The sequence below is a fragment of the Hemiscyllium ocellatum genome, chromosome 28, assembly GCF_020745735.1.
Source record: "Hemiscyllium ocellatum isolate sHemOce1 chromosome 28, sHemOce1.pat.X.cur, whole genome shotgun sequence".
Classification (NCBI taxonomy): Eukaryota; Metazoa; Chordata; class Chondrichthyes; order Orectolobiformes; family Hemiscylliidae; genus Hemiscyllium; species Hemiscyllium ocellatum.
In genome coordinates, this window is record NC_083428.1 from 21,781,773 (window position 1) to 21,804,696 (window position 22,924).

At 41.3% G+C, this 22,924-nt stretch overlaps 1 protein-coding gene across 3 annotated transcripts in view; it reads left to right on the forward strand.

Annotated features, from left to right (window-relative positions):
• Positions 1-14,263: 14,263 nt before the first annotated feature.
• The window catches only part of LOC132828933 (phospholipid-transporting ATPase IC-like), a 120,048-nt gene continuing 111,387 nt past the window's right edge, over positions 14,264-22,924 (forward strand). Inside the window, exon 1 of one of the 3 annotated variants that reach the window (XM_060846143.1) lies at positions 14,264-14,677. The gene's annotated coding sequence lies outside the window, so the exon portion shown is untranslated. Of the gene's footprint in view, positions 14,678-16,440; positions 16,459-16,511; positions 16,590-22,924 lie in introns of those variants that run through there. The other 2 variants (XM_060846145.1, XM_060846144.1) reach the window with 2 other exon arrangements.

The following is a 22,924-nucleotide window of genomic DNA, read 5'->3' on the forward strand; positions in this document are numbered from 1 at the left end:
ACTATCCAGGTTATTTTCCCCTGCAATGAAGTGAACTGAAGGACTGAGTGAGATGAAAGTGGCTGGGACAGTTGAAATTGTTGGTGCAGGAGCAGGGAAGGCAGTGAGGTGTCCCAAATGGATGAGTAGGAAGCACAAGAGCAGGGAGCCCTAGTAGTTTAGGAGGATGCAGTGGGTGAGAGTTATTGAGGGAAGATGCTGCAAACAATGAAGTACATGAATGTACAAAGAATGGAGGAATATACACCAAGGACAAGCAGAAGGGATTAGTAAATTTTGGTATCATATCCAGCACAACATCGTAAGCCAAAGGGTCCACCCCTGCACTGTATTAATCTATGTCCTGTGTTCAGTAGTGAGACAGGCAGACCATTAGCTTTGATGGGAGGTTTGTGTAATGGCAGAGTTAGAGTCAGTGTGAGGTAGTGGAGAGAAGAAGGTGGCACTTACAACATTGCTACCTGTTTCTAATGACTATGGAAATGCACTGACATGGGTCCAGTCTACCTTGGTTCAGTCTGACAGTGTCTGGTGCTGCAATCTCCATTGGCAGTCCTGAGGAAAAAGGATGGCCCTCCTTTCCCTCAGAACCTCCAGTTGCCTCTCAGTGAACCAAGTAGCCAACCTTCCTTCCTCAACCAACTCCTATCGAGTTGCAGTAAAACAACCCACTTGGAATGGTATTTTCTAGCTGGAAGCATTTGATCTAGTGTATAGCTGAGTTTAGATATGGCACGCCCAGTTTCACTGCTAGAAGATCCTTGCAACTGTGAGAAATTCTGCTGTTAAGACTGCACAATTCAGTGAGAAGTGCACTGTGGAGTCCAGATGAATTATTAATGAGAAAGTTACCATCGACCATGAATGGAAACCCTCCATAAAACTCCCTGAAAATGACTCAAAGTTAAAAGATGGGAAATCTCAGCCCATAGTTTTTAATTAATCCAGGATGCTCATTGTTATTCACATTGATGTTTTAGCTATACATTTAGTTATGCCAAACAATTATTTATTTTTCTGACATCATTGCAATTGCAATGCACCTAATTTCATAATCTGTACTCATAGGTAATATTATGGCATGTGAGGAGACATACAAAACTACCATTAGTGTCAGCATCAATGACAGTGGACAATGTCAACAACAAGTTGTACATATGCCTTCTGCTTCTGGTGGTACTCACTCCCAGTCAGTAATGATAATAAACTCCCTACCTATTTCATATTTTTGCTTAAAAGCAATGTTAAAACCTTTCTAAGGCAGGATTCTTTGCTCCACAGATTTGGCCCTGGGATGGTTAAGACTCTTCACATTGGTATACAGGACAAAAACTGCAAACTGTTGGCAACTATCACAGAGTTAATCTTGTGAAAATCCTCATTATTGTTACTGTTGCCAGAGTGATACCCTTTTGTTATAGAAGGAACAAACAAATCCTGATTAATGAATAATGTGTTTAGGTAATATACCATCCACCACTGTAATTTCTTCGAATGTGAATAATGTGTTAGTTAAATTCAGTGCATTAGATTGAATGCATCAAACTTATGATTATGCTGGGAGCATGAATTATTCATTGATATGTATCTGCAATTAATTCAATTGCCTCTCTTTTCATATCTTTATTCTTTTTTTCTGTTCCCTTTCTAACTATTTTGCTTTTGTATGTTTTTGTATTATTTATGCAACATTTTGTGGCTGTCAGTGATGTTGACTACACCAGCATTCATCCCAACTAAACAAGTTCCAGCTGGCTGTGCTTGGCCTACATCCCTCCAAACATTTCTTATTCAGGTACTTATTTAAATATCTTTTAAATGTGTAGCTGCATCCATTACTTTCTCTGGAAGTTCATTCCACCCACGAACCACTGTCTGTGTAAAAGAATTGCCCCTTATGGCTTTTTAAAATCTTTCTCCTGTCACCTTAAAATATACTCTCAGTCTTTAAATCCCCCATCCTAATGAAAAGACACCTGTGATTCACCTTATCTTCACCCTTCATGATTTATAAACCTCTATAAGGTCACCCATCAACCTCCTACGCTCCAGTGAAAAAGATGCCAGCCTATCCTGCCTCTCCTTATAACTCAAACTCTCCATTCCCGCAACATCCTGGTGAATGCTCCCTCTAGGTACGACAGGTTCCAGGTTTAGAGAAACCTGATCCAGTAGCTAATTTAATCTTGTAAAAGGTATTCATGGCAACCATGGTATTCTGTAGCATAGGGATGCCAATTAAGTGAGCTACCTTATCTTGGATGATGTTGACTTACCTGAGTATTGTTAGAACTGCACCCATTCGGCAAGTAGGGAATATTCTGTCACACTCCTTGCACCTTGTAGATGGTAGAAAGACTTCTGGCAGTCACAAAGTCAATCACTTGCTGTACACCATCCAGCTCCTGTCCTGCTCTTGTGGCCCAGTATGCATATGGCTTGTGCAAGGATTGTGATCAATATGAGCCTGAATTGTTGACGTGGAGAATTTGGCAATATCGTGGTGTTGAATATCAAGGCAAAGTGGTTAGATTCTATTATTAGACGTCACCTGCGTGTAAAACTTAAGGCTGAAGCTCCAGTGTACACTGAGTGAGTGCAATAATGGACAGATACCAACTTCTGGATGAGATGTTAAACCAAGGCAGCATTTGTCTTGAATGATTGATGTTTTTGTCACGTTTACTGAGACACAGTGAAAAGTGTTGTTTTGTGTGCTAAAAAGTTAGATCATTCCATACAAAATGCATTACGGTAGCAAAACAGAATGCAGAATACGGTGTTACAGCCACAGAGAAGGTTTAGAGCAAGATCAGAATTAACATTTGAGAGGCCCGTTCAAAAGTCTGATAACAATGGGGAAGAAGCTGTTCTTGAATCTATTGCTATGTGTATTCAAACTTTTATATCTTCTGCCTGACAGAAGCGGGTGGAAGAGAGAATAACCGGGGTGGAAAGGATCTTTGATTATGTTGGTTACTTCCCAGAGGTAGCAGGAAGTATACATGGAGTCAATGGGTGGAAGACTGGTTTGTGTGATGAACTGAGCTGTGTTCAACACTCTCTGCCTGCTCAAGTGAATGCAAAAGAAGAGCAGCATGTTCGCTCAGTTGCCTCATAGTGCCAGGGACATGGGTTTGATTCCAGCCTCGGGTGACTGTCTGTGTGGAGTTTGTATGTTTCCCTTGTGTCTGCATTGGTTTCCTCCCACAGTTCAAAGATTTGCAGGTTAGGTGGATTGGCAATGCTAAATTGCTCATAGTGTCCAGGGACATGTAGGTTAGGTAGATTAGCTATGGAAAATGCTGGGTTACAGGGATAAGGTAGGGAGGTGAGTCTGGGTTGGTACTCTTCAGGTGAGTCACTGTGGATTCATTCAGCTGCATGGCCTGTCCCCACACTGGGGATTCTAAAAGATTCCCTGATATTATTTTGGAAAATACCAGGAAACTTATCCCAATGTTCTGGCAATAGTCTATCCTAGAATCAGCATCCCAAAAATAGATTATCTGGTCACTACATATAGCGATTTGCATGGGTTTGCTGTACACAAGTTGGCTGTCATGTTTCCTATATTATAAGCATGTGGAAACTACAGAAGTATTTCTTTGGCTATACATGGTTCACGGCAATTCTATAATTCTGAAAAGCTAGATGAAGAAAAGTCTTTCCTTCTTTGTGGTCATTTCCTGGAACTTGTGTTGTGTGACTATTTCCTGCCACTTATCAGGCCAAATCTGAATGTGGTCCAGGCCTTGTTACATGCAGGTTTCAGACAGCTTCACTATCTGAGGAATTGTACATTAAAGAATCACAATTGGACATGCTAACTTCTGGCCTTATGATAGAAGAAAGATGATTGATGATTTGTGGATTCAGGAAACTGCTCCTGAGGACTTCTTGTAGTGCGATCCTTGGAGTGGTTGTCTTCCAAAATTATAACCATCTTCTTTTCTGCTGGGTACGACTCCAACCAGTGGAGGGTTTCTTCCCTCTCCTGTCAATTCACATTGATAACAATTTTACCAGGCCTCCTTGATGTCACATTTTGTCAAATTTTACCAGATGTCAAGGGTAGTCACTCCAATTTCAACTTGTTCATCCATATTTGGACCAAGGCTGTAAAGAGATCCAGAGTCAAATCATCTTGACAGAACCCAAACTGAACATACCTGAGCAGGATGTTGGTGACTTAACTACTTGATAGCACCATCAATAATACCATCCAGGATTTTGCTGATGATCAGTGCACTGTCTATTTAAACTGGTATATATAAGAATCCAATAGATGTTAATTCTTTATTTAACAGAATAAACTGAGAGGAATGTGTTGCAAGGCAGTGATGCTTTAAGGGAGTGATGTGATACCATAACCCATGAAAGCAAAGTGTCAATGATAAATCAAAAGAAGGACAAAGTGAGGACTGCAGATGCTGGAGATCAGAGTTGAAAAAGGTGGCACTGGAAAAGCACAGCAGACCAGGCAGCATCTGAGGAGCAGGAGAATAAATGTTGTGGACATAAGCCCTTCATCAGGAATGTCATTCCTGATGAAGAGCTCATGTCCGAAATGTTGATTCTCCTGCTCCTCAGATACTGCCTGACATGTTGTGCTTTTCCAGCACCAACTTTTCGACATAAATCAAAGGAACCCAACTTAATAATGTAATCCTCAAACATACTGGGTCTGATTATATCGCAGGGTGGATTTCTAATGATTGAAATGCAAAAAATTTGGGTAGGTGATATACTCGCATGATAGGCCATGGAGACATTTAAATTCTCAGGCTCATTTTAACACCTGGACTCAACTTTCACCCGAATCTGGCAGAAATCACTGCCTGTACAGTAGACAAAGCAGACCTTTAGGCAGCAGGAGTCTGCTGCCATGACCAACAGAAGTAGTCATTGACAGGCAAGAGGTACTGCGGGGAACAGGGGTAGATGATGCATTGTAACATCACAAGCACTCTAACATAATATACAGTTTATCACACACCATGATCCCTCCACTCTGTGCCTCCCATCACTCACTCTCTCTCTCTCTCACACACACATGCGCATACCCACACACAAACACCACACATTGTAAAAATTTTTGCCTTGTAACTGTACGTACACAATAACAGGATAATTATTTCTTCAACATCTGGAATTTTGCCACTTGATCTGTCTGTTGTAGTCTGACAATTCCTTCCATGTCCTGGATATGAAGCTGGTCCACTTCAAAGTATGCAAAACTGATCTCAAACAGTTGCTAGGCACTACTAAGTACGTAATTAAACCCATATTATTAAACTATCTAATTACAGAAGTTACCAAGGCTCTGCACAACAGATCTTCTAACATATCTCTCCTATTGCAATGATTCATGTGCGACTAATGATGAACCAATGGAATTATGATCAAGGTTTTGCTAACTCATTCATTCTGGCAATGTTAGGAAGGTGGCACTGCCAGTGTGGGGTGAAGCAAATTGACTCCCCTTTTTCCAACCTTCCTGATTGATTTTAACTGAGATTTGAGTTTAGACTACTTACAGAGTGGAAACAGGCCCTTCGGCCCAACAAGTCCACACCGACCCGCCGAAGCGCAACCCACCCATACCCCTACATTTACCCCTTTACCTAACACTACAGGCAATTTAGCATGGCCAATTCACCTGACCTGCACATCTTTGGACTGTGGGAGGAAACCGGAGCACCTGGAGGAAACCCACGCAGACACGGGGAGAATGTGCAAACTCCACACAGTCAGTCGCCTGAGTCGGGAATTGAACCCAGGTCTCTGGCGCTGTGAGGCAACAGTGCTAACCATTGTGCCACCATGCCGCCGTTCTTTTTAGCATGTTAATTTTTCCAATTAAAGTGCAGTAAGGAACCATTTAGAAGATTGTATTGGGTTAAAAAAAAGTTATCTGCTAATGCCAGGAGAAGGAATAAAGACTTGACTTCATGGATACAGTCCTTGTGCAGTGACTGAGGCATCATCTCACACACACACACACACACACACACACACACACACACACACACACACACACACCATTCCTGCGTCCTTGAGGCGTAACATATTAATCTGAAAACACACTTTTATGGATTGTCAGTTGTAGTAAAGGTTGCCTTTATTGCTTTTCTCTGTTGTTTCTGATGGAACCGGCTTTTTTCTTCATGATGGGGGAAGGGACAGACTTCTCAGCCCATATTCAGATCTATATTCTTAGTTTCATCTTCCTTGCTCTGATAAAGAAGCCCTTTGAAATTACAGCCGGTTGTATATTCCCTGTCAGGTGAAGGTTTTGTTTCCAGGTCTGATCATTATAAGGAAGTTTCCAATTCCAACATGTGAATTGAAATAGGAGATTATGATATTTTCACTCCTCCCAGAGGTATCTGAAACATTGGGGCAAAAGGTTTATTTTAGCTCAGGATGTCTCTTGTCTAACCTATGTTGGTTACACTGAAACCTAGCCAACCTGTGTGGATCAGGGATGTCTATGCCCATTTTAATTCAGTGTTTTTGTCCCTTTTTTAAAAAAACATTTCAGTCCATCAAAATCTCAGGTATTTAATTAGAATTCAAAGTTCAGTGGCCTATTTTGTACATCATTTTGACAAAGTTCTGACTATCTTGGATAGTTCTAGCTCTTGGGACAGGTTTAAAGTGAGCCAACAATGTGTGCTATGCAGGGAAATTTGTGAGAGTCACGTGACAAGTCAGGTAAGGCCTTTCTTAACATCAGGAGTAAATTGTTGCATTTTCAAACAGAGTTCTGGGCACTGAGACGAGATTCTGGCCTATAAATAGTGAGGTATCAACTAAGGGGGATTGTTGTTAGCAGTTAACCTTATGCTATTAATATTCCACCTCCCACGTGGAAACTAGATACAGACAATTCTTGACATTAAAGTCAGAGCTGGTAGCTCGCAACTTCAGTTCACTGCTTGCTCCACAGGACTCCATCTTGGACACCTGATGATAAGGTGTGCATCAGGGCACAATGCAGGCACACACCTCCATCCACCAGCTTGTCTAGCCAAATGATCATATGCTTGAGCCAGTTGAAGCTCCAGAGCAGAGTTGCATTACTAATGCGGCAAAATTGCCTCTCATATACCTTTCTGCTACTCCTGTGTTTGCTTGTGCATTTGCATGAAGTCCTTGATTGCCAACACCGTGGGGTCATCTCTTGCCTGTGGCCAAACAGGTGCCTGGTCTCCAGCAGTCCTTTGAATGCCAGTGACCTTGCTCAATCAGCTACGGATGTATTGCACTTATGTGCTCACCAGCTTGTGCATCTGATTAAAATTTAACCACGGTCCCCACCAAGATGTCAATTTTTGAGTTAGTGAGCCTTATCTATGCATCTTCTGACCAATGTAATCTCCTCCTGAGGAGTGTTTTTCTTGTGGGTCAGCCTGCTCACCCGGCAAAACAATAGCCACCTCTCCCGAACTTGCAAGGCACAGGGTTAAATTGCAGGATTATAGATTATGAGCAATGAATAACACTGACGATGGGATTCATCTGAGAGTTGCATGAGAATGATGAATGGTAGTTACTCAGTTTGTGGGATTTGGATGTCTCAGCATCCCCGCAGCAGTGATCCCAGTCTCCTTCCACAAGGGCCATGAATTGTTCCGTGTGTTAGATGAAGAGCTTACTGTCAGGCAACTCACCACATGTGCTGCCCCTTTCCACTATATTGTGGCCTCTCCTCCTGAAATGAGAGAAGGGGACACATTGAGTGAGCTGAATAGTAGTGTGGGAGATTAAGTGCGGGGGCTGGGGGAAGGATTGTTTAGAGAAAATGAAGAATAGTAATGGATGCAACAGTGAAAATGGTGGAGCTTTACCCATGATGGGAGGAAGTCATTGTCGTAAGGGTAAAAGTAGCAGAGAGAAGATGGTGGCACTTATTTTGGCAGACCAGAGAAATGTATTGTACTTCTTAAGGCATTATTATGCATTCCTCCACACTGGTGGTTTATGGTGACCATGTGAGTCTGGTGGGGACATTGGCAGGGACTGGCAAGTTCTGATAGAGTTGCCTTCTCTGTCTATCATGCAGGAAGAGAACACCATTCCTGTGCACCACCCTATTGACCAGAATATCTGGGACTCCATCTGAAAAGTAAGGCTCCAGTTTCCCCTTGTCTGCCAAGTCTGCAAATAAAGTGATGAAATGTGCAGGGCAGCTCCAGAGTGCCAGTATCCAACTGAACACCAGTAATATTTTAAAGATGGCGCAGGTACTAGGGAATCCAATCCATTCCAGAATACCTGGTGAGATGGCAATCTGTTGGTAATTGCACTAACATTGAAGAAGAGGTACCCCATCGGATTGCAGTGGTAACGAAGCAAGTTTGGGAATGCTACAGCAAGAAATTCTCACCCATTCTCACAGAGAGAACCTCTCTGTGAAACTTGACAAAATTGACATTGAATCAAAGTATTGTAAGATTCAGCCTTTGGATGTGAATGTGGACACATACCATGCTTTGTTTGTTATGTCAGTCTGAGTGGTTTTAAAAGATGCACCATCGAATTACCTTGACAAAGGCTGAACAATGTCAAACAGGGAAACCATTTTTAGTAGTGGCTGAAAACTGATTTCCATTGAAATCAGGTTGAATGGAGGCTACAAGGTCAAGACCCACTCCAAACACTTGAATAAAAAATCTTGGCTGACACTTCAGTGCAGTACAGAGGAAGTGCTTCAATGCCAAATGTGATTAAACCTTCCTTCTCAGTTCAGCAAAAAGATCCTTTGGCACTTTTTGAAAAGTTCTCTTGTTGACCTGCAGGAGGCTGGAAGAACACAGCAAGCCAGGCAGCATCAGGAGGTGGAGAAGTCGATGTTTTGGATATATCCGAAACATTGCCTTCTCCACCTCCTGATGCTGCCTGGCTTGCTGTGTTCTTCCAGCCTCCTGCTTGGTTAATTTGAATTCCAGCATCTGCAGTTTTTTTTTGTGTCTTGTTGACCTGGCCAACAAATGCTTAGCCAACTTCAACAAACAGGTCTATTGCAACTGGGACAATGTCTCACTTTTCCCCTCTACATTACAACACTTCAAAAACGCTGAAAAGTGCATTGAGATATCCTGACATAGAGGCATAGAGTCATAGAGATGTACAGCATGGAAACAGACCCTTCGGTCCAACTCATCCATGCTGACCAGACATCCCAACCCAAACTAGTCCCACCTGCCAGCTCCCGGCCCATATACCTCCAAACCCTTCCTATTCATATACCCATCCAAATGCCTCTTAAATGTTGCAATTGTACCAGCCTCCACCACATCCTCTGGCAGCTCATTCCATACACGTACCACCCTCTGCATGAAAAAGATGCTCCTCAGGTTTCTTTTATATCTTTCCCCTCTCACCCTAAACCTATGTCTCTAGTTCTGGACTCCCCGACCCCAGGGAAAAGACTTTGTCTATTTATCCTATCCACGCCCCTAATAATTTTGTAAACCTCCATAAGGTCACCCCTCAGCCTCCGATGCTCCAGGGAAAACAGCCCCAGCCTATTCAGCCTCTCCCTGTAGCTCAGCTCCTCCAGCCCTGGCAACATCCTTGTAAATCTTTTCTGAACCCTTCCAAGTTTCACAACATCTTTCCGATTGGAAGGAGACCAGAATTGCACGCAATATTCCAACAGTGGCCTAACCAATGCCCTGTACAGCCGCAACATGACCTCCCAATCCCTGTACTCAATACTCTGACCAATAAAGGAAAGCATACCAAACGCCTTCTTCACTATCCTATCTACCTGCGACTCCACTTTCAAGGAGCTATGAACCTGCACTCCAAGGTCTCTTTGTTCAGCAACACTCCCTAGGACCTTACCATTAAATGTATAAGTCCTGCTAAGATTTGCTTTCCCAAAATGTAGCACCTCGCATTTATCTGAATTAAGCTCCATCTGCCACTTCTCAGCCCATCTGGTCCAGATCCTGTTGTAATCTGAGGTAACCCTCTTCGCTGTCCACTACACCTTTTGGTGTCATCTGCAAACTTACTAACTGTACCTCTTATGCTCACATCCAAATCATTTACGTAAGTGACAAAAAGTAGTGAACCCAGCACCGATCCTTGTGGCACTCCACTGGTCACAGGCCTCCAGTTTGAAAAACAACCCTCCTCCACCACCCTCTGTCTTCTACCTTTGAGCTAGTTCTGTATCCAAATTGCTAGTTTTCCCTGTATTCCATGAGATCTAACCTCGGTAATCAGTCTCCCATGGGGGACCTTGTCTAACGCCTTACTGAAGTCCATATAGACCACATCTACTGCTCTGCCCTCATCAATCTTCTTTGTTACTTCTTCAAAAAACTCAATCAAGTTTGTGAGACACGATTTCCCATGCACAAAGCCATGTTGACTATCCCAAATCAGTCCTTGCCTTTCCAGATCCATGTACATCCTGTCCCTCAGGATTCCTTCCAACGACTTGCCCACCACTGAGGTCAGGCTCACAGGTCTATAGTTCCCTGGCTGTCTTTACTGCCCTTCTTAAATAGTGGCACCACGTTTGCCAACCTCCAGTCTTCCGGCCCCTCACCTGTAATGATTGATGATTCAAATATCTCAGCAAGAGGCCCAGCAATCACTTCTCTAGCTTCCCACAGAGTTCTCGGGTACAGTTGATCAGGTCTTGGGGATCTATCCACCTTTAACCGTTTCAAGACATCCAGCACTTCCTTCTCTGTAATATGGATATTTTGCAAGATGTCACCATCTATATCCCTACAGTCTATATCTTCCATATCCTTTTCCACAGTAAATACTGATGCAAAATACTCGTTTAGTATCTCCCCCATTTTCTGTGGCTCCACATAAAGGCCACCTTGCTGATCTTTGAGGGGCCCTATTCTCTCCTTAGTTACCCTTTTGTCCTTAATATATTTGTAAAAACCCTTTGGATTCTCCTTAATTCTATTTGCTGAAGTTATTTCATGTCCCCGTTTTGCCCTCCTGATTTCCCTCTTAAGTATACTCCTACTTCCTTTATACTCTTCTAAGGATTCACTCAATCTATCCAGTCTATACCTCATGTATGCTTCCTTCTTTTTCTTAACCAAACCCTCAACTTCTTTAGTCATCCGGCATTCCCTATACTTACCAGCCTTCCCTTTCACTCTGACAGGAATATACTTTCTCTGGATTCTTGTTATCTCATTTCTGAAGGCCCATATACCTCCAAACCCTTCCTATTCATATACCCATCCAAATGCCTCTTAAATGTTGCAATTGTACCAGCCTCCACCACATCCCATTTTCCAGCCGTCCCTTTACCTGCGAATATCTGCCTCGAATCAGCTTTCGAAAGTCCTTGCCTAATACCATCTAAATTGACCTTTCTCCAAATTTAGAACTTCAACTTTTATCCTTTTCCATCACTTTTTTAAAACGAATAGAATTATGGTTGCTGGCCCCAAAGTGCTCCCCAACTGACACCTCAGTCACCTGCCCTGCCTTATTTCCCAAGAGTAGGTCAAGTTTTGCACCTTCTCTAGTAGGTACATCCACATACTGAATCTGAAAATTGTCTTGTACACACTTAAGAAATTCCCCTCCATCTAAACCTTTAATACTATGGCAGTCCCAGTTGATGTTTGGAAAGTTAAAATCTCCTACCATAACTACCCTATTATTCTTACAGAAAGCTGAGATCTCCTTACAAGTTTGTTTCTCAATTTCCCTCTGACTATTGGGGGTCTTTAATACCATCCCCAATAATGTGATCATCCCTTTTTTATTTCTCAGTTCCACCCAAATAACTTCCCTGGATGTATTTCCGGGAATATCCTCCCTCAGCACAGCTGTAATGCTATCCCTTATCAAAAAGGCCACTCCCCCTCCTCATTTGCCTCCCTTTCTATCCTTCCTGTAGCATTTGTATCCTGGAACATTAAGCTGCCAGTCCTACCCATCCCTGAGCCATGTTTCTGTGATTGCTATGATGTCCCAGTTCCATGTTCCTAACCATGCCCTGAGTTCATCTGCCTTCCCTGTTAGGCCCCTTGCATTGAAATAAATGCAGTTTAATTTATTAGTCCTACCTTGTCCCTGCCTGCCCTGACTGTTTGACTCACTTCTGTTCTCAGCTGTACCTGTCTCAGGCCGATCTCTTTCCTCACTATCTCCATGGGTTCCCCCCCCCCCCCCCCCCCCACCTTACTAGTTTAAATCCTCCCAAGCAGTTCTAGCAAATTTCCCTGTCAGTATATTAGTCCCCTTCCAATTTAGGTGCAATCCGTCCTTCTTGTACAGGTCACTACTACCCCAAAAGAGATCCCTATGATCCAAAAATGTGAATCCTTCTCCCATACACCAGCTCCTCAGCCATGCATTCATCTGCTCTATCCTCCTATTCCTGCCCTCACTAGCTCGTAGCACTGGGAGTAATCCAGATATTACTACCTTTGAGGACCTCCTTTTTAAATTTCTGCCAAACTCTCTGTAATCTTTATTCAGAATCTCAACCTTTTCCCTTCCAATGTTATTGGTTCCAAAGTGGACAATGACCTCCTGCTGGCCCCTCTCCCCCGTGAGAACATTCTGCACCCTCTCTGAGACATCCTTGATCCTGGCACCAGGGAAACAACACACCATTCTGCTTTTTCTCTGCTGACCACAGAAACGTCTGTCTGTACCTCTGACTACAGAATCCCCTAACACAATTGATCTCTTGGAAGCCGATGTACCCCTCATTGCATCAGAGCCAGTCTCAGTACCAGAAACTTGGCTGTTGGTGCTTCGTTCCCCTGAGAATCCATCATCCCCTACATTTTCCAAAACAGCATACCTCTTTGAAATGGGTATATCCACAAAAGACTCCTGCACTAGCTGCCTACCTCTCTTACCCTTCCTGGAGTTAACCCACCTATGTGACTGTATCTGAGACTTTATCCCCTTCCGATAACTGCCATCCATCACATACTGTTGCTGTTGCAAATTCTTCATCGCTTCTATCTGTCTCTCCAACTGATCCACTCGATCTGATAAGATTCGCTTCCAACAGCATTTATGGCAGATATAATCTGCAATAACCTTTAAACTCTCTTTAAACTCCCACATCTGACAAGAAGTACATATCACTGCAAAGGCCATTTTTGCTCCTTCACAATCTACAGACCCAGAAAATAACACCGTCTTATTCCTCTACAAACACTGCCCCAGGTTAAATTAATAGCTATGGCTTATATTTTAAGTTTAATCAAGAGACTTATTTCCAAAAACATATAATCAAGAAAGAATCCACTATACTCACTACTGCAGCCTTTCTCTTGGACAGACTTAAAACAACAATTAACTTATCTGATTCTGTGCTGTGAACATCCTGAAATGTTCTGTGCAAATACAGATCTTGGCAGGAGCCAGGACTCTTTGTAGCTGTATCTTTGATTCAATTCTCTCTTTTTCCTATTTGTATTTGGCATCCATTTGGCATTTTAGAACGTTTCACACAGTTAAAGGTGTAATGTTAATGTTGTTGAGCTGCTTTTTGAATAGTTCCCTTTGAATCATCTGCAGCATTTAGAATGCAGAGAGAACTGACCTTTGAGTGAGGTTTCAGGGATTGGGTGCTATCATCATTAACCATCTATATGGTAACTCCAGGAGGTTACATTACTACATACTACATTAATATGATGCTTTAGGCCACCAAGATATATTTTTATTTCTTGGAAGGGATGTAAGCATCATTGGCAAGGCAACATTTGTTGCCCATTTCCAACTGCCCTTGAGAAGTTCTTCTGAGCAGTATTATTCAGTTTGGATTCTGATGATCTTATAACATGGTGCAAATATAAGATTAGAAATGAACATTATCAATATTAGATGCATAATTTATTTATTAAGACTAACACCTTCAACATTACTGAACAAGGAAGTAATAGGACCACATTTAACACTATACATTAATAATGTTGGCAGTAATTTCTGGCCATAATCCCTAATAATTGGAATGGGAGTCCAGATTGTAACATTGACAGCGGCAGCTTTGTTAAAATCTACCTTAATTTATTTTAAATAGTTAACCCTTGAATTTATGTAGCCCCTTTAAAAAAACCGATTGAATTATTTGAGATATACTGTGATCAATTCCAGGATAGATATGACCCAAATCCAGAGAAACTGTTCTCTCCCTACGGTGCTTTCCCAGTTCTGGGCAAATCTCCCTTAGGAACACACACTGGTGACACACAATCAAATCAAATATCAGTTTATCGATCTTCGTCACGGAAATGGTAATCGGAGCAGAACTTACAGTCCATTGAGACAGCACCTTTCACGATTTGAAGCAATCCAGGGAATATATAAAGTATGCTGTTCCTCAAATGAAATTAGATTCGAGTGCGTCATGTGATGCAATTTCCTCCCTGCAAACTATATTGAAATATTCGCTGGAGAGGATTTGTACTTTAGTCCTAAATGGCACACTTAGTCTCGCCCCGGGTTCAGACAGAAAGACCGTGGAGAGAGACGAAGTAATAATTACCTTCCCAGTTGAACTTCATCCTATGCAGCCCCACGACTGTCTGATTGTTCTTCTAAGTACAAAAAAAACTGCTTGAAAGACAAACCCGTCCGAGCTACACAGTGTGCACTGGGAGAACTTTGCGTTAAGTAGATAGCTGGGAGAGTAAAGATTGCTCAGGTGAGTTTGTTTTAATATTTTGAAACTGTAAACGGATCAGCTCCAACACGGAGCTTTGTTGAGATGAAGTTCTGTCGGTGTGGGCGAGTATCACTCACCCAGTGGCACTAGCAGCGAGTGAACATGCCACTTCGCAAAGGCTCAGTCAGCGCGGGCTCACCATGAGTCCCGGCTACAATTCTGATCAGAGTGGATTAATCATTCTGCATTTCTGGCAACTCACGATTACATTGCGGTTTATGCGTTTCTTTCTTAAATTATTTCGCAACCAGAAACAGCATAGAATTAGTTAACAACTAACAAAAAGCAGCCACACAGAAAATGGGCTTGTTCTGAAAGACAAGCATCCCAGACCGTGCTGAGGGAGAATAGAGAACAGTGGGCCCATTCTGTCTCTCGATATTTGACACAACAGTGAGTGTTCTCAAGCCACTGCAGCCTCTGCAATCAGGAAGGATAGCAATAGAGCTCCGAAGCAATACTTGTTAACGGACAGAGTTGCTACCATATCCTGGGGCTGCAGTCTCATTAAAGGGGGAAGACTGGTGGTGGTTTGATCCTGAGAGTCATCACACCTCAGTCAGGGGAGAGGTCGAGAAGGAGAATTCTTCATAGTCACCTTAGCCATTGTAGGAATTGAACCCACACTGTTAGTATCACTCTGCATTACAAAGCAGCCATCTGAACAAACTGTCCCCCTTTCCTCATACGCAATTGTATACAATTGGAATTAATTTAATGGTCTGTCCCCATTGGAATAGAATAGAATTTCTGAAATAAATATCAAATCCACACAGTATGTTGATGGTTTAGACACCAAAACTCTTACTATATTTCAGCTAGTGTGCATTACTTCCCATCACATTTACTTTGATATCTTTGGTTTTATGGTAGGACAAGGATGTAATGTTTTTGATTTATTGGAGCTTTTATATTTAATTCTGTTTCTAAATGTTTCAAGCGCACCACATCCAATTCAGGGGAGAGCACAGGTTATAAATACCAGCATTTGTGGTTTCCTCTGAAATGTGTCACGCCATTGCTCAAACATGTGTTACAGACAACACAGGGTGGAGAATCCACATTGGGAGCTGGCATTCCTTGTGTGCGTCTAATTGTTGCACAGCTGACACAACTGTATTGATATTATTGCCTGTGCCTCAGGGCCTGAGGTTGGCTTGGAAAGGTTGGACTCTGTGACAGTATCTATTATCCATTGTCTCACAGATACTGACATTTAAATGTGTTATTTTGTGGGTTCTTAGTTGCTTCATTCATTTATCTCAAATGATGCCATTTTACTTTTCAGCATCTGCAATGGCGTTGAATGTGGTATGTCATTGCTTTGCAACGTTCTCTGGAAATGTTTGTACTTTTTACAGTTTTATACTTTTAGCATGTTTATAGTTTTTATAGTTTAAACATGTTGTTAAATTGAAACCCGTGGATAAACCCTTTTATGCAAATAATCAAAGTGGAATTAAAATGTAAGTATTTCAGCGAATGTACATCATCACCTTGTCACCTCTGGCATGAGACCCAAGGTGTGCCTGTATTTTCGTGTTTCGATAATAATATTTATTGACAGTGATTCTAGTTTCCTTTCATTCTTGTTCCTTTTGTTTGTTTGTTTGCAGTTTTCAATGAATAGGTGATCATGTTTTCCAAAACAGACCGATCACATGGCATTGTTCTTAATAAGCTTAAGACCAAGATTCAGTGGTATTTAAAGTGACTCACTCACATTGACTATAAAGAGAGATAAGTACAGAGATTCTCAGGTAAGGAGAGGAGGAAGAAAGTAGAAAAAAAACAATTTGAAAGCTGGAAATCAGAGCAAATCAAAACAGAACATCTGTGGAGAAAAAGCAGAGTTAATATTTTGGCTCCAGTAACTCTTCTTTAGAGGAAGGTAGAGATCATTTGAATCTATGTTTTCTCTTCTTGCTGCTGTTATCATCTCAATTTTTTTTCTTTTGCTACTTCTTTACTGTTTGGGTAAGTTTGTTCTATTTCAGCTTTGACATGGTAAATATGAAGAAACTGTTTGCACAGGAAGCATGGATGATAATTGGTGGATACAGATTTAGGAAAAGAATTAGGGTGTGGCAGATCTGGAAAATTGTTTTTGAGCATTTAATTGCTTTCATCTGAAAGAAACCTAATGGAAAAGGTGGTGGAAGCAAATTTGATAGTTTAGAAGTGGAATCAGATGTACATGATGAAAAGGATTAAAAGGATGCATGGCCATAGGTAACAAGTATGGAAAGTGGACCCAAATAAGCTTTCCAAAGTTGACACAAACATGATTACCTAAATAATCTCTTCCTTTGATGTTATTGTTAGTTGAGCTCCGGGTATGTAATCTTCTATTGTTAGCATTGAACTGATAACATGAACATTGAACTAATTAGGAAAGTGAAATATTTTGCTTTGGTGTTTGTAAGTAAAATAGCCAAGATGCTAAACTGCTAAGAAAACCAATGGGTGGCACAGTGGCTAGCACTGCTGCCTCATAGTGCCAGGGACCTGGGTTCGATTCTAGCCTTGGGCGACTATCTGTGTGGAGTTTGCACAGGTGCTTCAGTTTCCTCCCACAGTCCAAAGATGTGCAGGTCAGGTGAATTGGCCATGCTAAATTGCCCATAGTGTTCAGGGATGTGTAGGTTAGGTGCATTAGATTAGATTACTTACAGTGTGGAAACAGGCCCTTCGGCCCAACAAGTCCACACCGACCCGCCGAAGTGCTACCCACCCATACCCCTACGTTTACCCCTTACCTAACACTGCAAACTCCACACAGTCAGTCGTCTGAGTCGGGAATTGAACCTAGGTCTCAGGCGCTGTGAGACAGCAGTGCTAACCACTGTGCCACCGTGAAGGAATGGATCTGGGTGGGTTACTCTTCGGAGGGTCAGTGTGGACTTGTTAGGCTGAAGGCCCTGTTTTTACAGTGTAGGGATTCTATGCAAAAATCTTCTATAAAGAAATGTCATTTGCATTGTTCCATTATTAGTGCCCTCTCACTTTTATTTGGGTTTAGGTACATAATTCCTTAAAGTTTGCGTCACATGCAGACTGGATGATTAAAAATGCGTTTAACATGCTTGCCTTCATTGCTTAGACCTTTGGATATGGGAGTTGGGACATTATATTAACACTGGTGAGGCCTCTTTGGGAGTACTGTGTCCAGTTCTGATTGACCTAATATGGAAGGATATTATTAAGCTGGAGCGGGTTCAGAAAATAATTATCAGGATTTTGTTGGGAATGGAGGGTTTCAGTTATAAGGAGAGGCTGGATAGGCTGGGACCTTTTTCACTGGAGCTTAGGAGTTTGAAGGTGACCTTATAGGTGTATATAATATCATGAGGGGCATATTTAAGATGAATAGTAAGGGTATTTTCCCCTAGGGTGAGGGAGTTCAAAACTAGGGGGCATATATTTAAACTGAGAGGAGAAAAATTTATAAAGACATGAAGGACAACTTTTTACACAGAGAGTGGTTCATACGTGGAATCAACTTCCTGATGAAGCTGGTGGATGCAGGTGCAATTACAATGTTTAAAAGACATTTGGATAAGTACATGAATAAGAAATATTTGAAGGGATATGGACCAGGTGCAAGTGGGTGGGATTTAGTTTAGGATTATGATAGGCATGGACTGGTTGAACCAAAGGGTCTGTATCCTTGCTATGTGACTCCATTACTCCATGTAGTCTGAAATAATATAAAAAAGGCAAATAAAAATGGGTTAAACATTGTAAAAACTGTCCTTTTTAAAAGATTTTTACTAAAACACACAAATGTTTCTTCAGTGGGAAGGGCACAAAATCAAGGTCTTGAACTCTCTTGCACAATGGGAGTCATGAAAATGAAGGAAGTAGAGTGTTTCGGATTTGCTTGTATAAAACACCAAAAGAGAATCTCAGCATTTTCAGTCATGCAGAAGAGCTGTACCAGACAGTTTTGGAAATGCTAAAAAGCACTGAGTTTACACTCAGGGCCATTGAGGCAACAGCAGAAGCAGATGGAGTTTTATGTATTATAGTTTTCCTCTCAGACAACATCTATGTAGCAACTTGTGCACAAATCAACAACTATGCTAATGGGAAGTACAAACATGACCAGGGAACTTTGCAAAGCCATGACATACTGCTAAGGAGAACACATTGTACTATCACTCCACATTAATCTAACATTGATAAATTTTTGTTGAGTAAAGTGTTAAGAGATATGGGCCAAAGGCAAGTATATGGAGTTAGGCCACAGATTAGCTATGACCTAATTGAATGGTGGAATGAGCTCGAGGGGCTGAATGAGCTACTCCTGTTCTTATGTTTCTAATCAAGTTTACTAAATATGTTTGAGGGACAGAGAAGGTAGAGTGGTGACTCTTCATAGATGTGACTTATTTGTTGTAACCATTCCTACTGACATTTCTGCAAAAATCCCACAGACTTCACTGCTGGGTAGTGAGTTATAACAAGTAAATCTAAATAGTGACAGCAGCATATTGCATGTTGTACTAAGTTGTTATGATCAAGGCCCTCAGTATCGATATGATTGGTGAGCAGCACAAAGCAATGGAAGAGCAGGAAGGTGATAGTGTACACAACTAACCTTTGCAAACCAACCTCGATAGTCTGGCTGACAAGTATATAGGTGATGCTTTCTTTTAGTAATGGTGAGCTTTTCAACTGGACAGTAATATTTTCATGTGAAGTGTATTAACTGCATAAAATGAACCTTTACTGGTCAATTTCTCATCTGTTTAGGAACATGGTATTGAAAAATAGACTGGATCGTCTGGTGGTTTCAGATTCATTATTGGAACTTGTTAGTTTCACATCCATCTAAAAGTGTCTTGTTAATTTCTGACTTATTTTATATTACTTCATTTTCAATGGCATGAAACATTTTCCTTATTTTCTGGCAAAGATGCTTCCTGTTTGGATGCCTGAATTTCCTTGGTCGAGGAGCTGTTGCAATTAACTCAAAGTCTTTTGGGCACTCCAGTGTTATAAGGTCACAGGTGTTGCCTCTCGAGTGAGATAGAAAAATCTGGCCTCTCAAATGAATGTAAAGAAGTGAAGTTTGAAGAAGTATAGAGGAGTTTTCTTTAAGTTCAGTCATGGGACATGGATGCTGCTGGCTAGACCAGCATTTATTGTCCATCCTTATTGCCTTTGAGAAGCTGTATTCTTGAACCAGTCTTGGTATTGGGACTCCCATGGTGCTGTTAGAAGGCAGTTCTGGATTTTGACCCAGCAACAATGAAGGAGTCGCAATACAGTTCCAAGTCAGGATGTTGTGTGGTTTTCAAGGGAATTTTCAGTTGGAGGAGTTCACTGCTTTTATCATTCTGGGTGGTAGAGGTTGTGTTTTGGAAGAGGCTTGGGGAATTTAGAACAGTGAATCTTGAAGAGGTACACACTGTTTCCACTGTATATCTGCATGAAGGCACTGGATGTTGAAGGTGATAGGTGTGGTGACAATCAAGCAGCTGCTTTGTCCTGGATGTCAAGCATCTTGAGTGTTATTGAAGCTGCACTCGCTCAGGTAAATGGAGATTGCTCTTGAGCTGTGCTTTGTAGATGGTGAACAGATACTGGAGACACGGGAAGTGAGTTGCTGACCATCAGACTCTGATCTGGTTTTGTAGCCATAATATTTAAATGGCTGGTCTAGTTAAGTTTCTGTTCAATGATAAACCCTATACTTATTCAAAATCGGTTTCTTCACATTAATCTGAAAGGCCAGACTTTTACATCTCATTTGAAAGGCAACACCTGTGAATGCTTTTAACTCTGAAATGCTAGATCAGATTTTGAGCTAACTGCAACCCTGGCACCAACTCCCAAACCAGATATTCAGGCATCCAAACAAGAAGCATAACTCACAGGATATGGAAAGTGGGGGATTTAGTGATGATAATGCTGTTGAACATCAAATGGTGGTGGGTTGATGATTTCTTATTGGACATGATCCAAGAATGTTGATGCCAAACAAGCAATGTATGACATAAATGAAAAACTTAGTATATGAGGAAGTGGAAAAAGACTACATAAATTGGGAAAAACAAACATGGAGTAAGATTTCATAAAGATAGTGCTTATAAATGAAATATAGGTAATCTTATCTTATGCTTAGTTTTTATCTTCTTTTTGAATCAATTTCTGAAAGTAGGCAGATGAGCAATAACATTCCAATTCTCCCTTTTATATTTTGACAACAAATTTCGTGAAGATGGTACATAAACTGAAGACTTTTATTAATGAATATACACCCTGCTGATTTGAAATACAAAGACACCTCTCTATTGTTGAAGTTGTCACAGTTAAGCTGTCTCTGCATGTTGTTGGTTTGTTATGGGACATACACCATGGATGCATGCACTGTGTTTGATATTTACACACATTTGAGCATGGGTAACACTTCAGTGGAAAATTCATGAAAGAAAAATGATACTAAGACACATCAAATAATTAAAAATAGTAGCACAGATTGATTGCAGAGCATGTATTGAATTTACAGTTGAATTTAAAAAAATGCTTAGAATGCCCAATTTACCATTGGACAAAATCATACTTCATTGATGTTCTTGAAAAAAACACTCTCTCTAAGTATTTTTAACAAGCTCTGTAAGTCTTCACTTTCATAGCTTTGAAATAGGATGGCAAATATTGTCATGCCAACCAACTAGTTGTTCCTGTCCTGCTTATGATTAGTATGGGAACATAATAAATTTTCAGTGACATTGAACATGGAAATTTCATCTTAATCATGTGGGCAATAAACTGGCAGAGTGAATTTACAGCCATTATAAAGCCTACTTGAATTTCATTGCACAGATATTGAATGAATGAAAATAGTATGGGTTAGAGACAGTACATGTGGTGAAGATGAAAATTTACCCTGAAGGTAAAACTAATTGCAGTTTTCAGGTACAAGTACCCTTAATGGTAAGGTCCTAGGGAATGTTGCTGAACAAAGAGACCTTGGAGTGCAGGTTCATAGTTCCTTGAAAGTAGTGTCACAGGTAGATAGGATAGTGAAGAAGGTGTTTGGTATCCTTGCCCTTATTGGTCAGAACATTGAGTATAGGAGTTGGGAGGTCATGTTGCAGCTGTATAGGACATTGGTTAGGCCAGTTTGAAATATTGCATGCAATTCTGGTCTTCCTATCGAAGGATGTTGTGAAACTTGAAAGGGTTCAGAAAAGATTTACAAGGATGTTGCCAGGGTTGGAGGATTTGAGCTATAGGGAGAGCTGAACAGGCTGGGGCTGTTTTCACTGGAACATTGGTAGCTGAGGGGGTGACTTTATAGAGGTTTATAAAATCATGAGGGACATGGATAGGATAAACAGACAAGGTCTTTTCCCTGGGATGGGGGAGTCCATAACTAGAGGGCATAGTGTCCTCAGCCCAACCATCTTCAGCTGCTTCATCAGTGACCTTCCTTCTGTCATAAGGTCAGAAGTGGTGATATTCGCCAATGATTGCACGATGTTCAGCACCGTTCACCACTCGTCTATTTGCCAAAGCTATCTCATGTTCCTGTTTTGCCCTCCTGATTTCCCTCTTAAGTATACTCCGACTTCTTTTATACTCTTCTAAGGATTCTCTCGATCTTTCCTGTCTATACCTGACATATGCTTCCTTCCTTTTCTTAACCAAACTCTCAATTTATTTAGTCATCCAGCATTCCCTATACTCCTACTGCCTTTATACTCTCCTAAGGATTCACTCGATCTATCCTGTCTGTACCTGACATATGCTTCTTTCTTTTTCTTAACCAAAACCTCAATTTCTTTAATCATCCAGCATTCCCTATACCTACAAGCCTTTCGTTTCACCCTGACAGGAATATACTTTCTCTGGATTCTCATTATCTCATTTCTGAAGGCTTCCCATTTTCCAGCCGTCCCTTTGCTTGTTAACATCTGCCCCCAATCGGGATTTGAAAGTATTTGTCTAATACCATCAAAATTGGCCTTCCTCCAATTTAGAACTTCAACTTTTAGATCTTGACTGTCCTTTTCCAACACTATTTTAAAACGAATAGAATGATGGTCACTGGCCCCAAAGTGCCCCCCCACTGACACCTCAGTCACCTGCCCTGCCTTATTTCCCAAGAGTAGGTCACGTTTTGCACCTCCTCTAGTAGGTACATTCACATACTGACTCAGAAAATTTTCTTGTTCGTACTTAACAAATTCCTCTCCATCTAAACCCTTAACA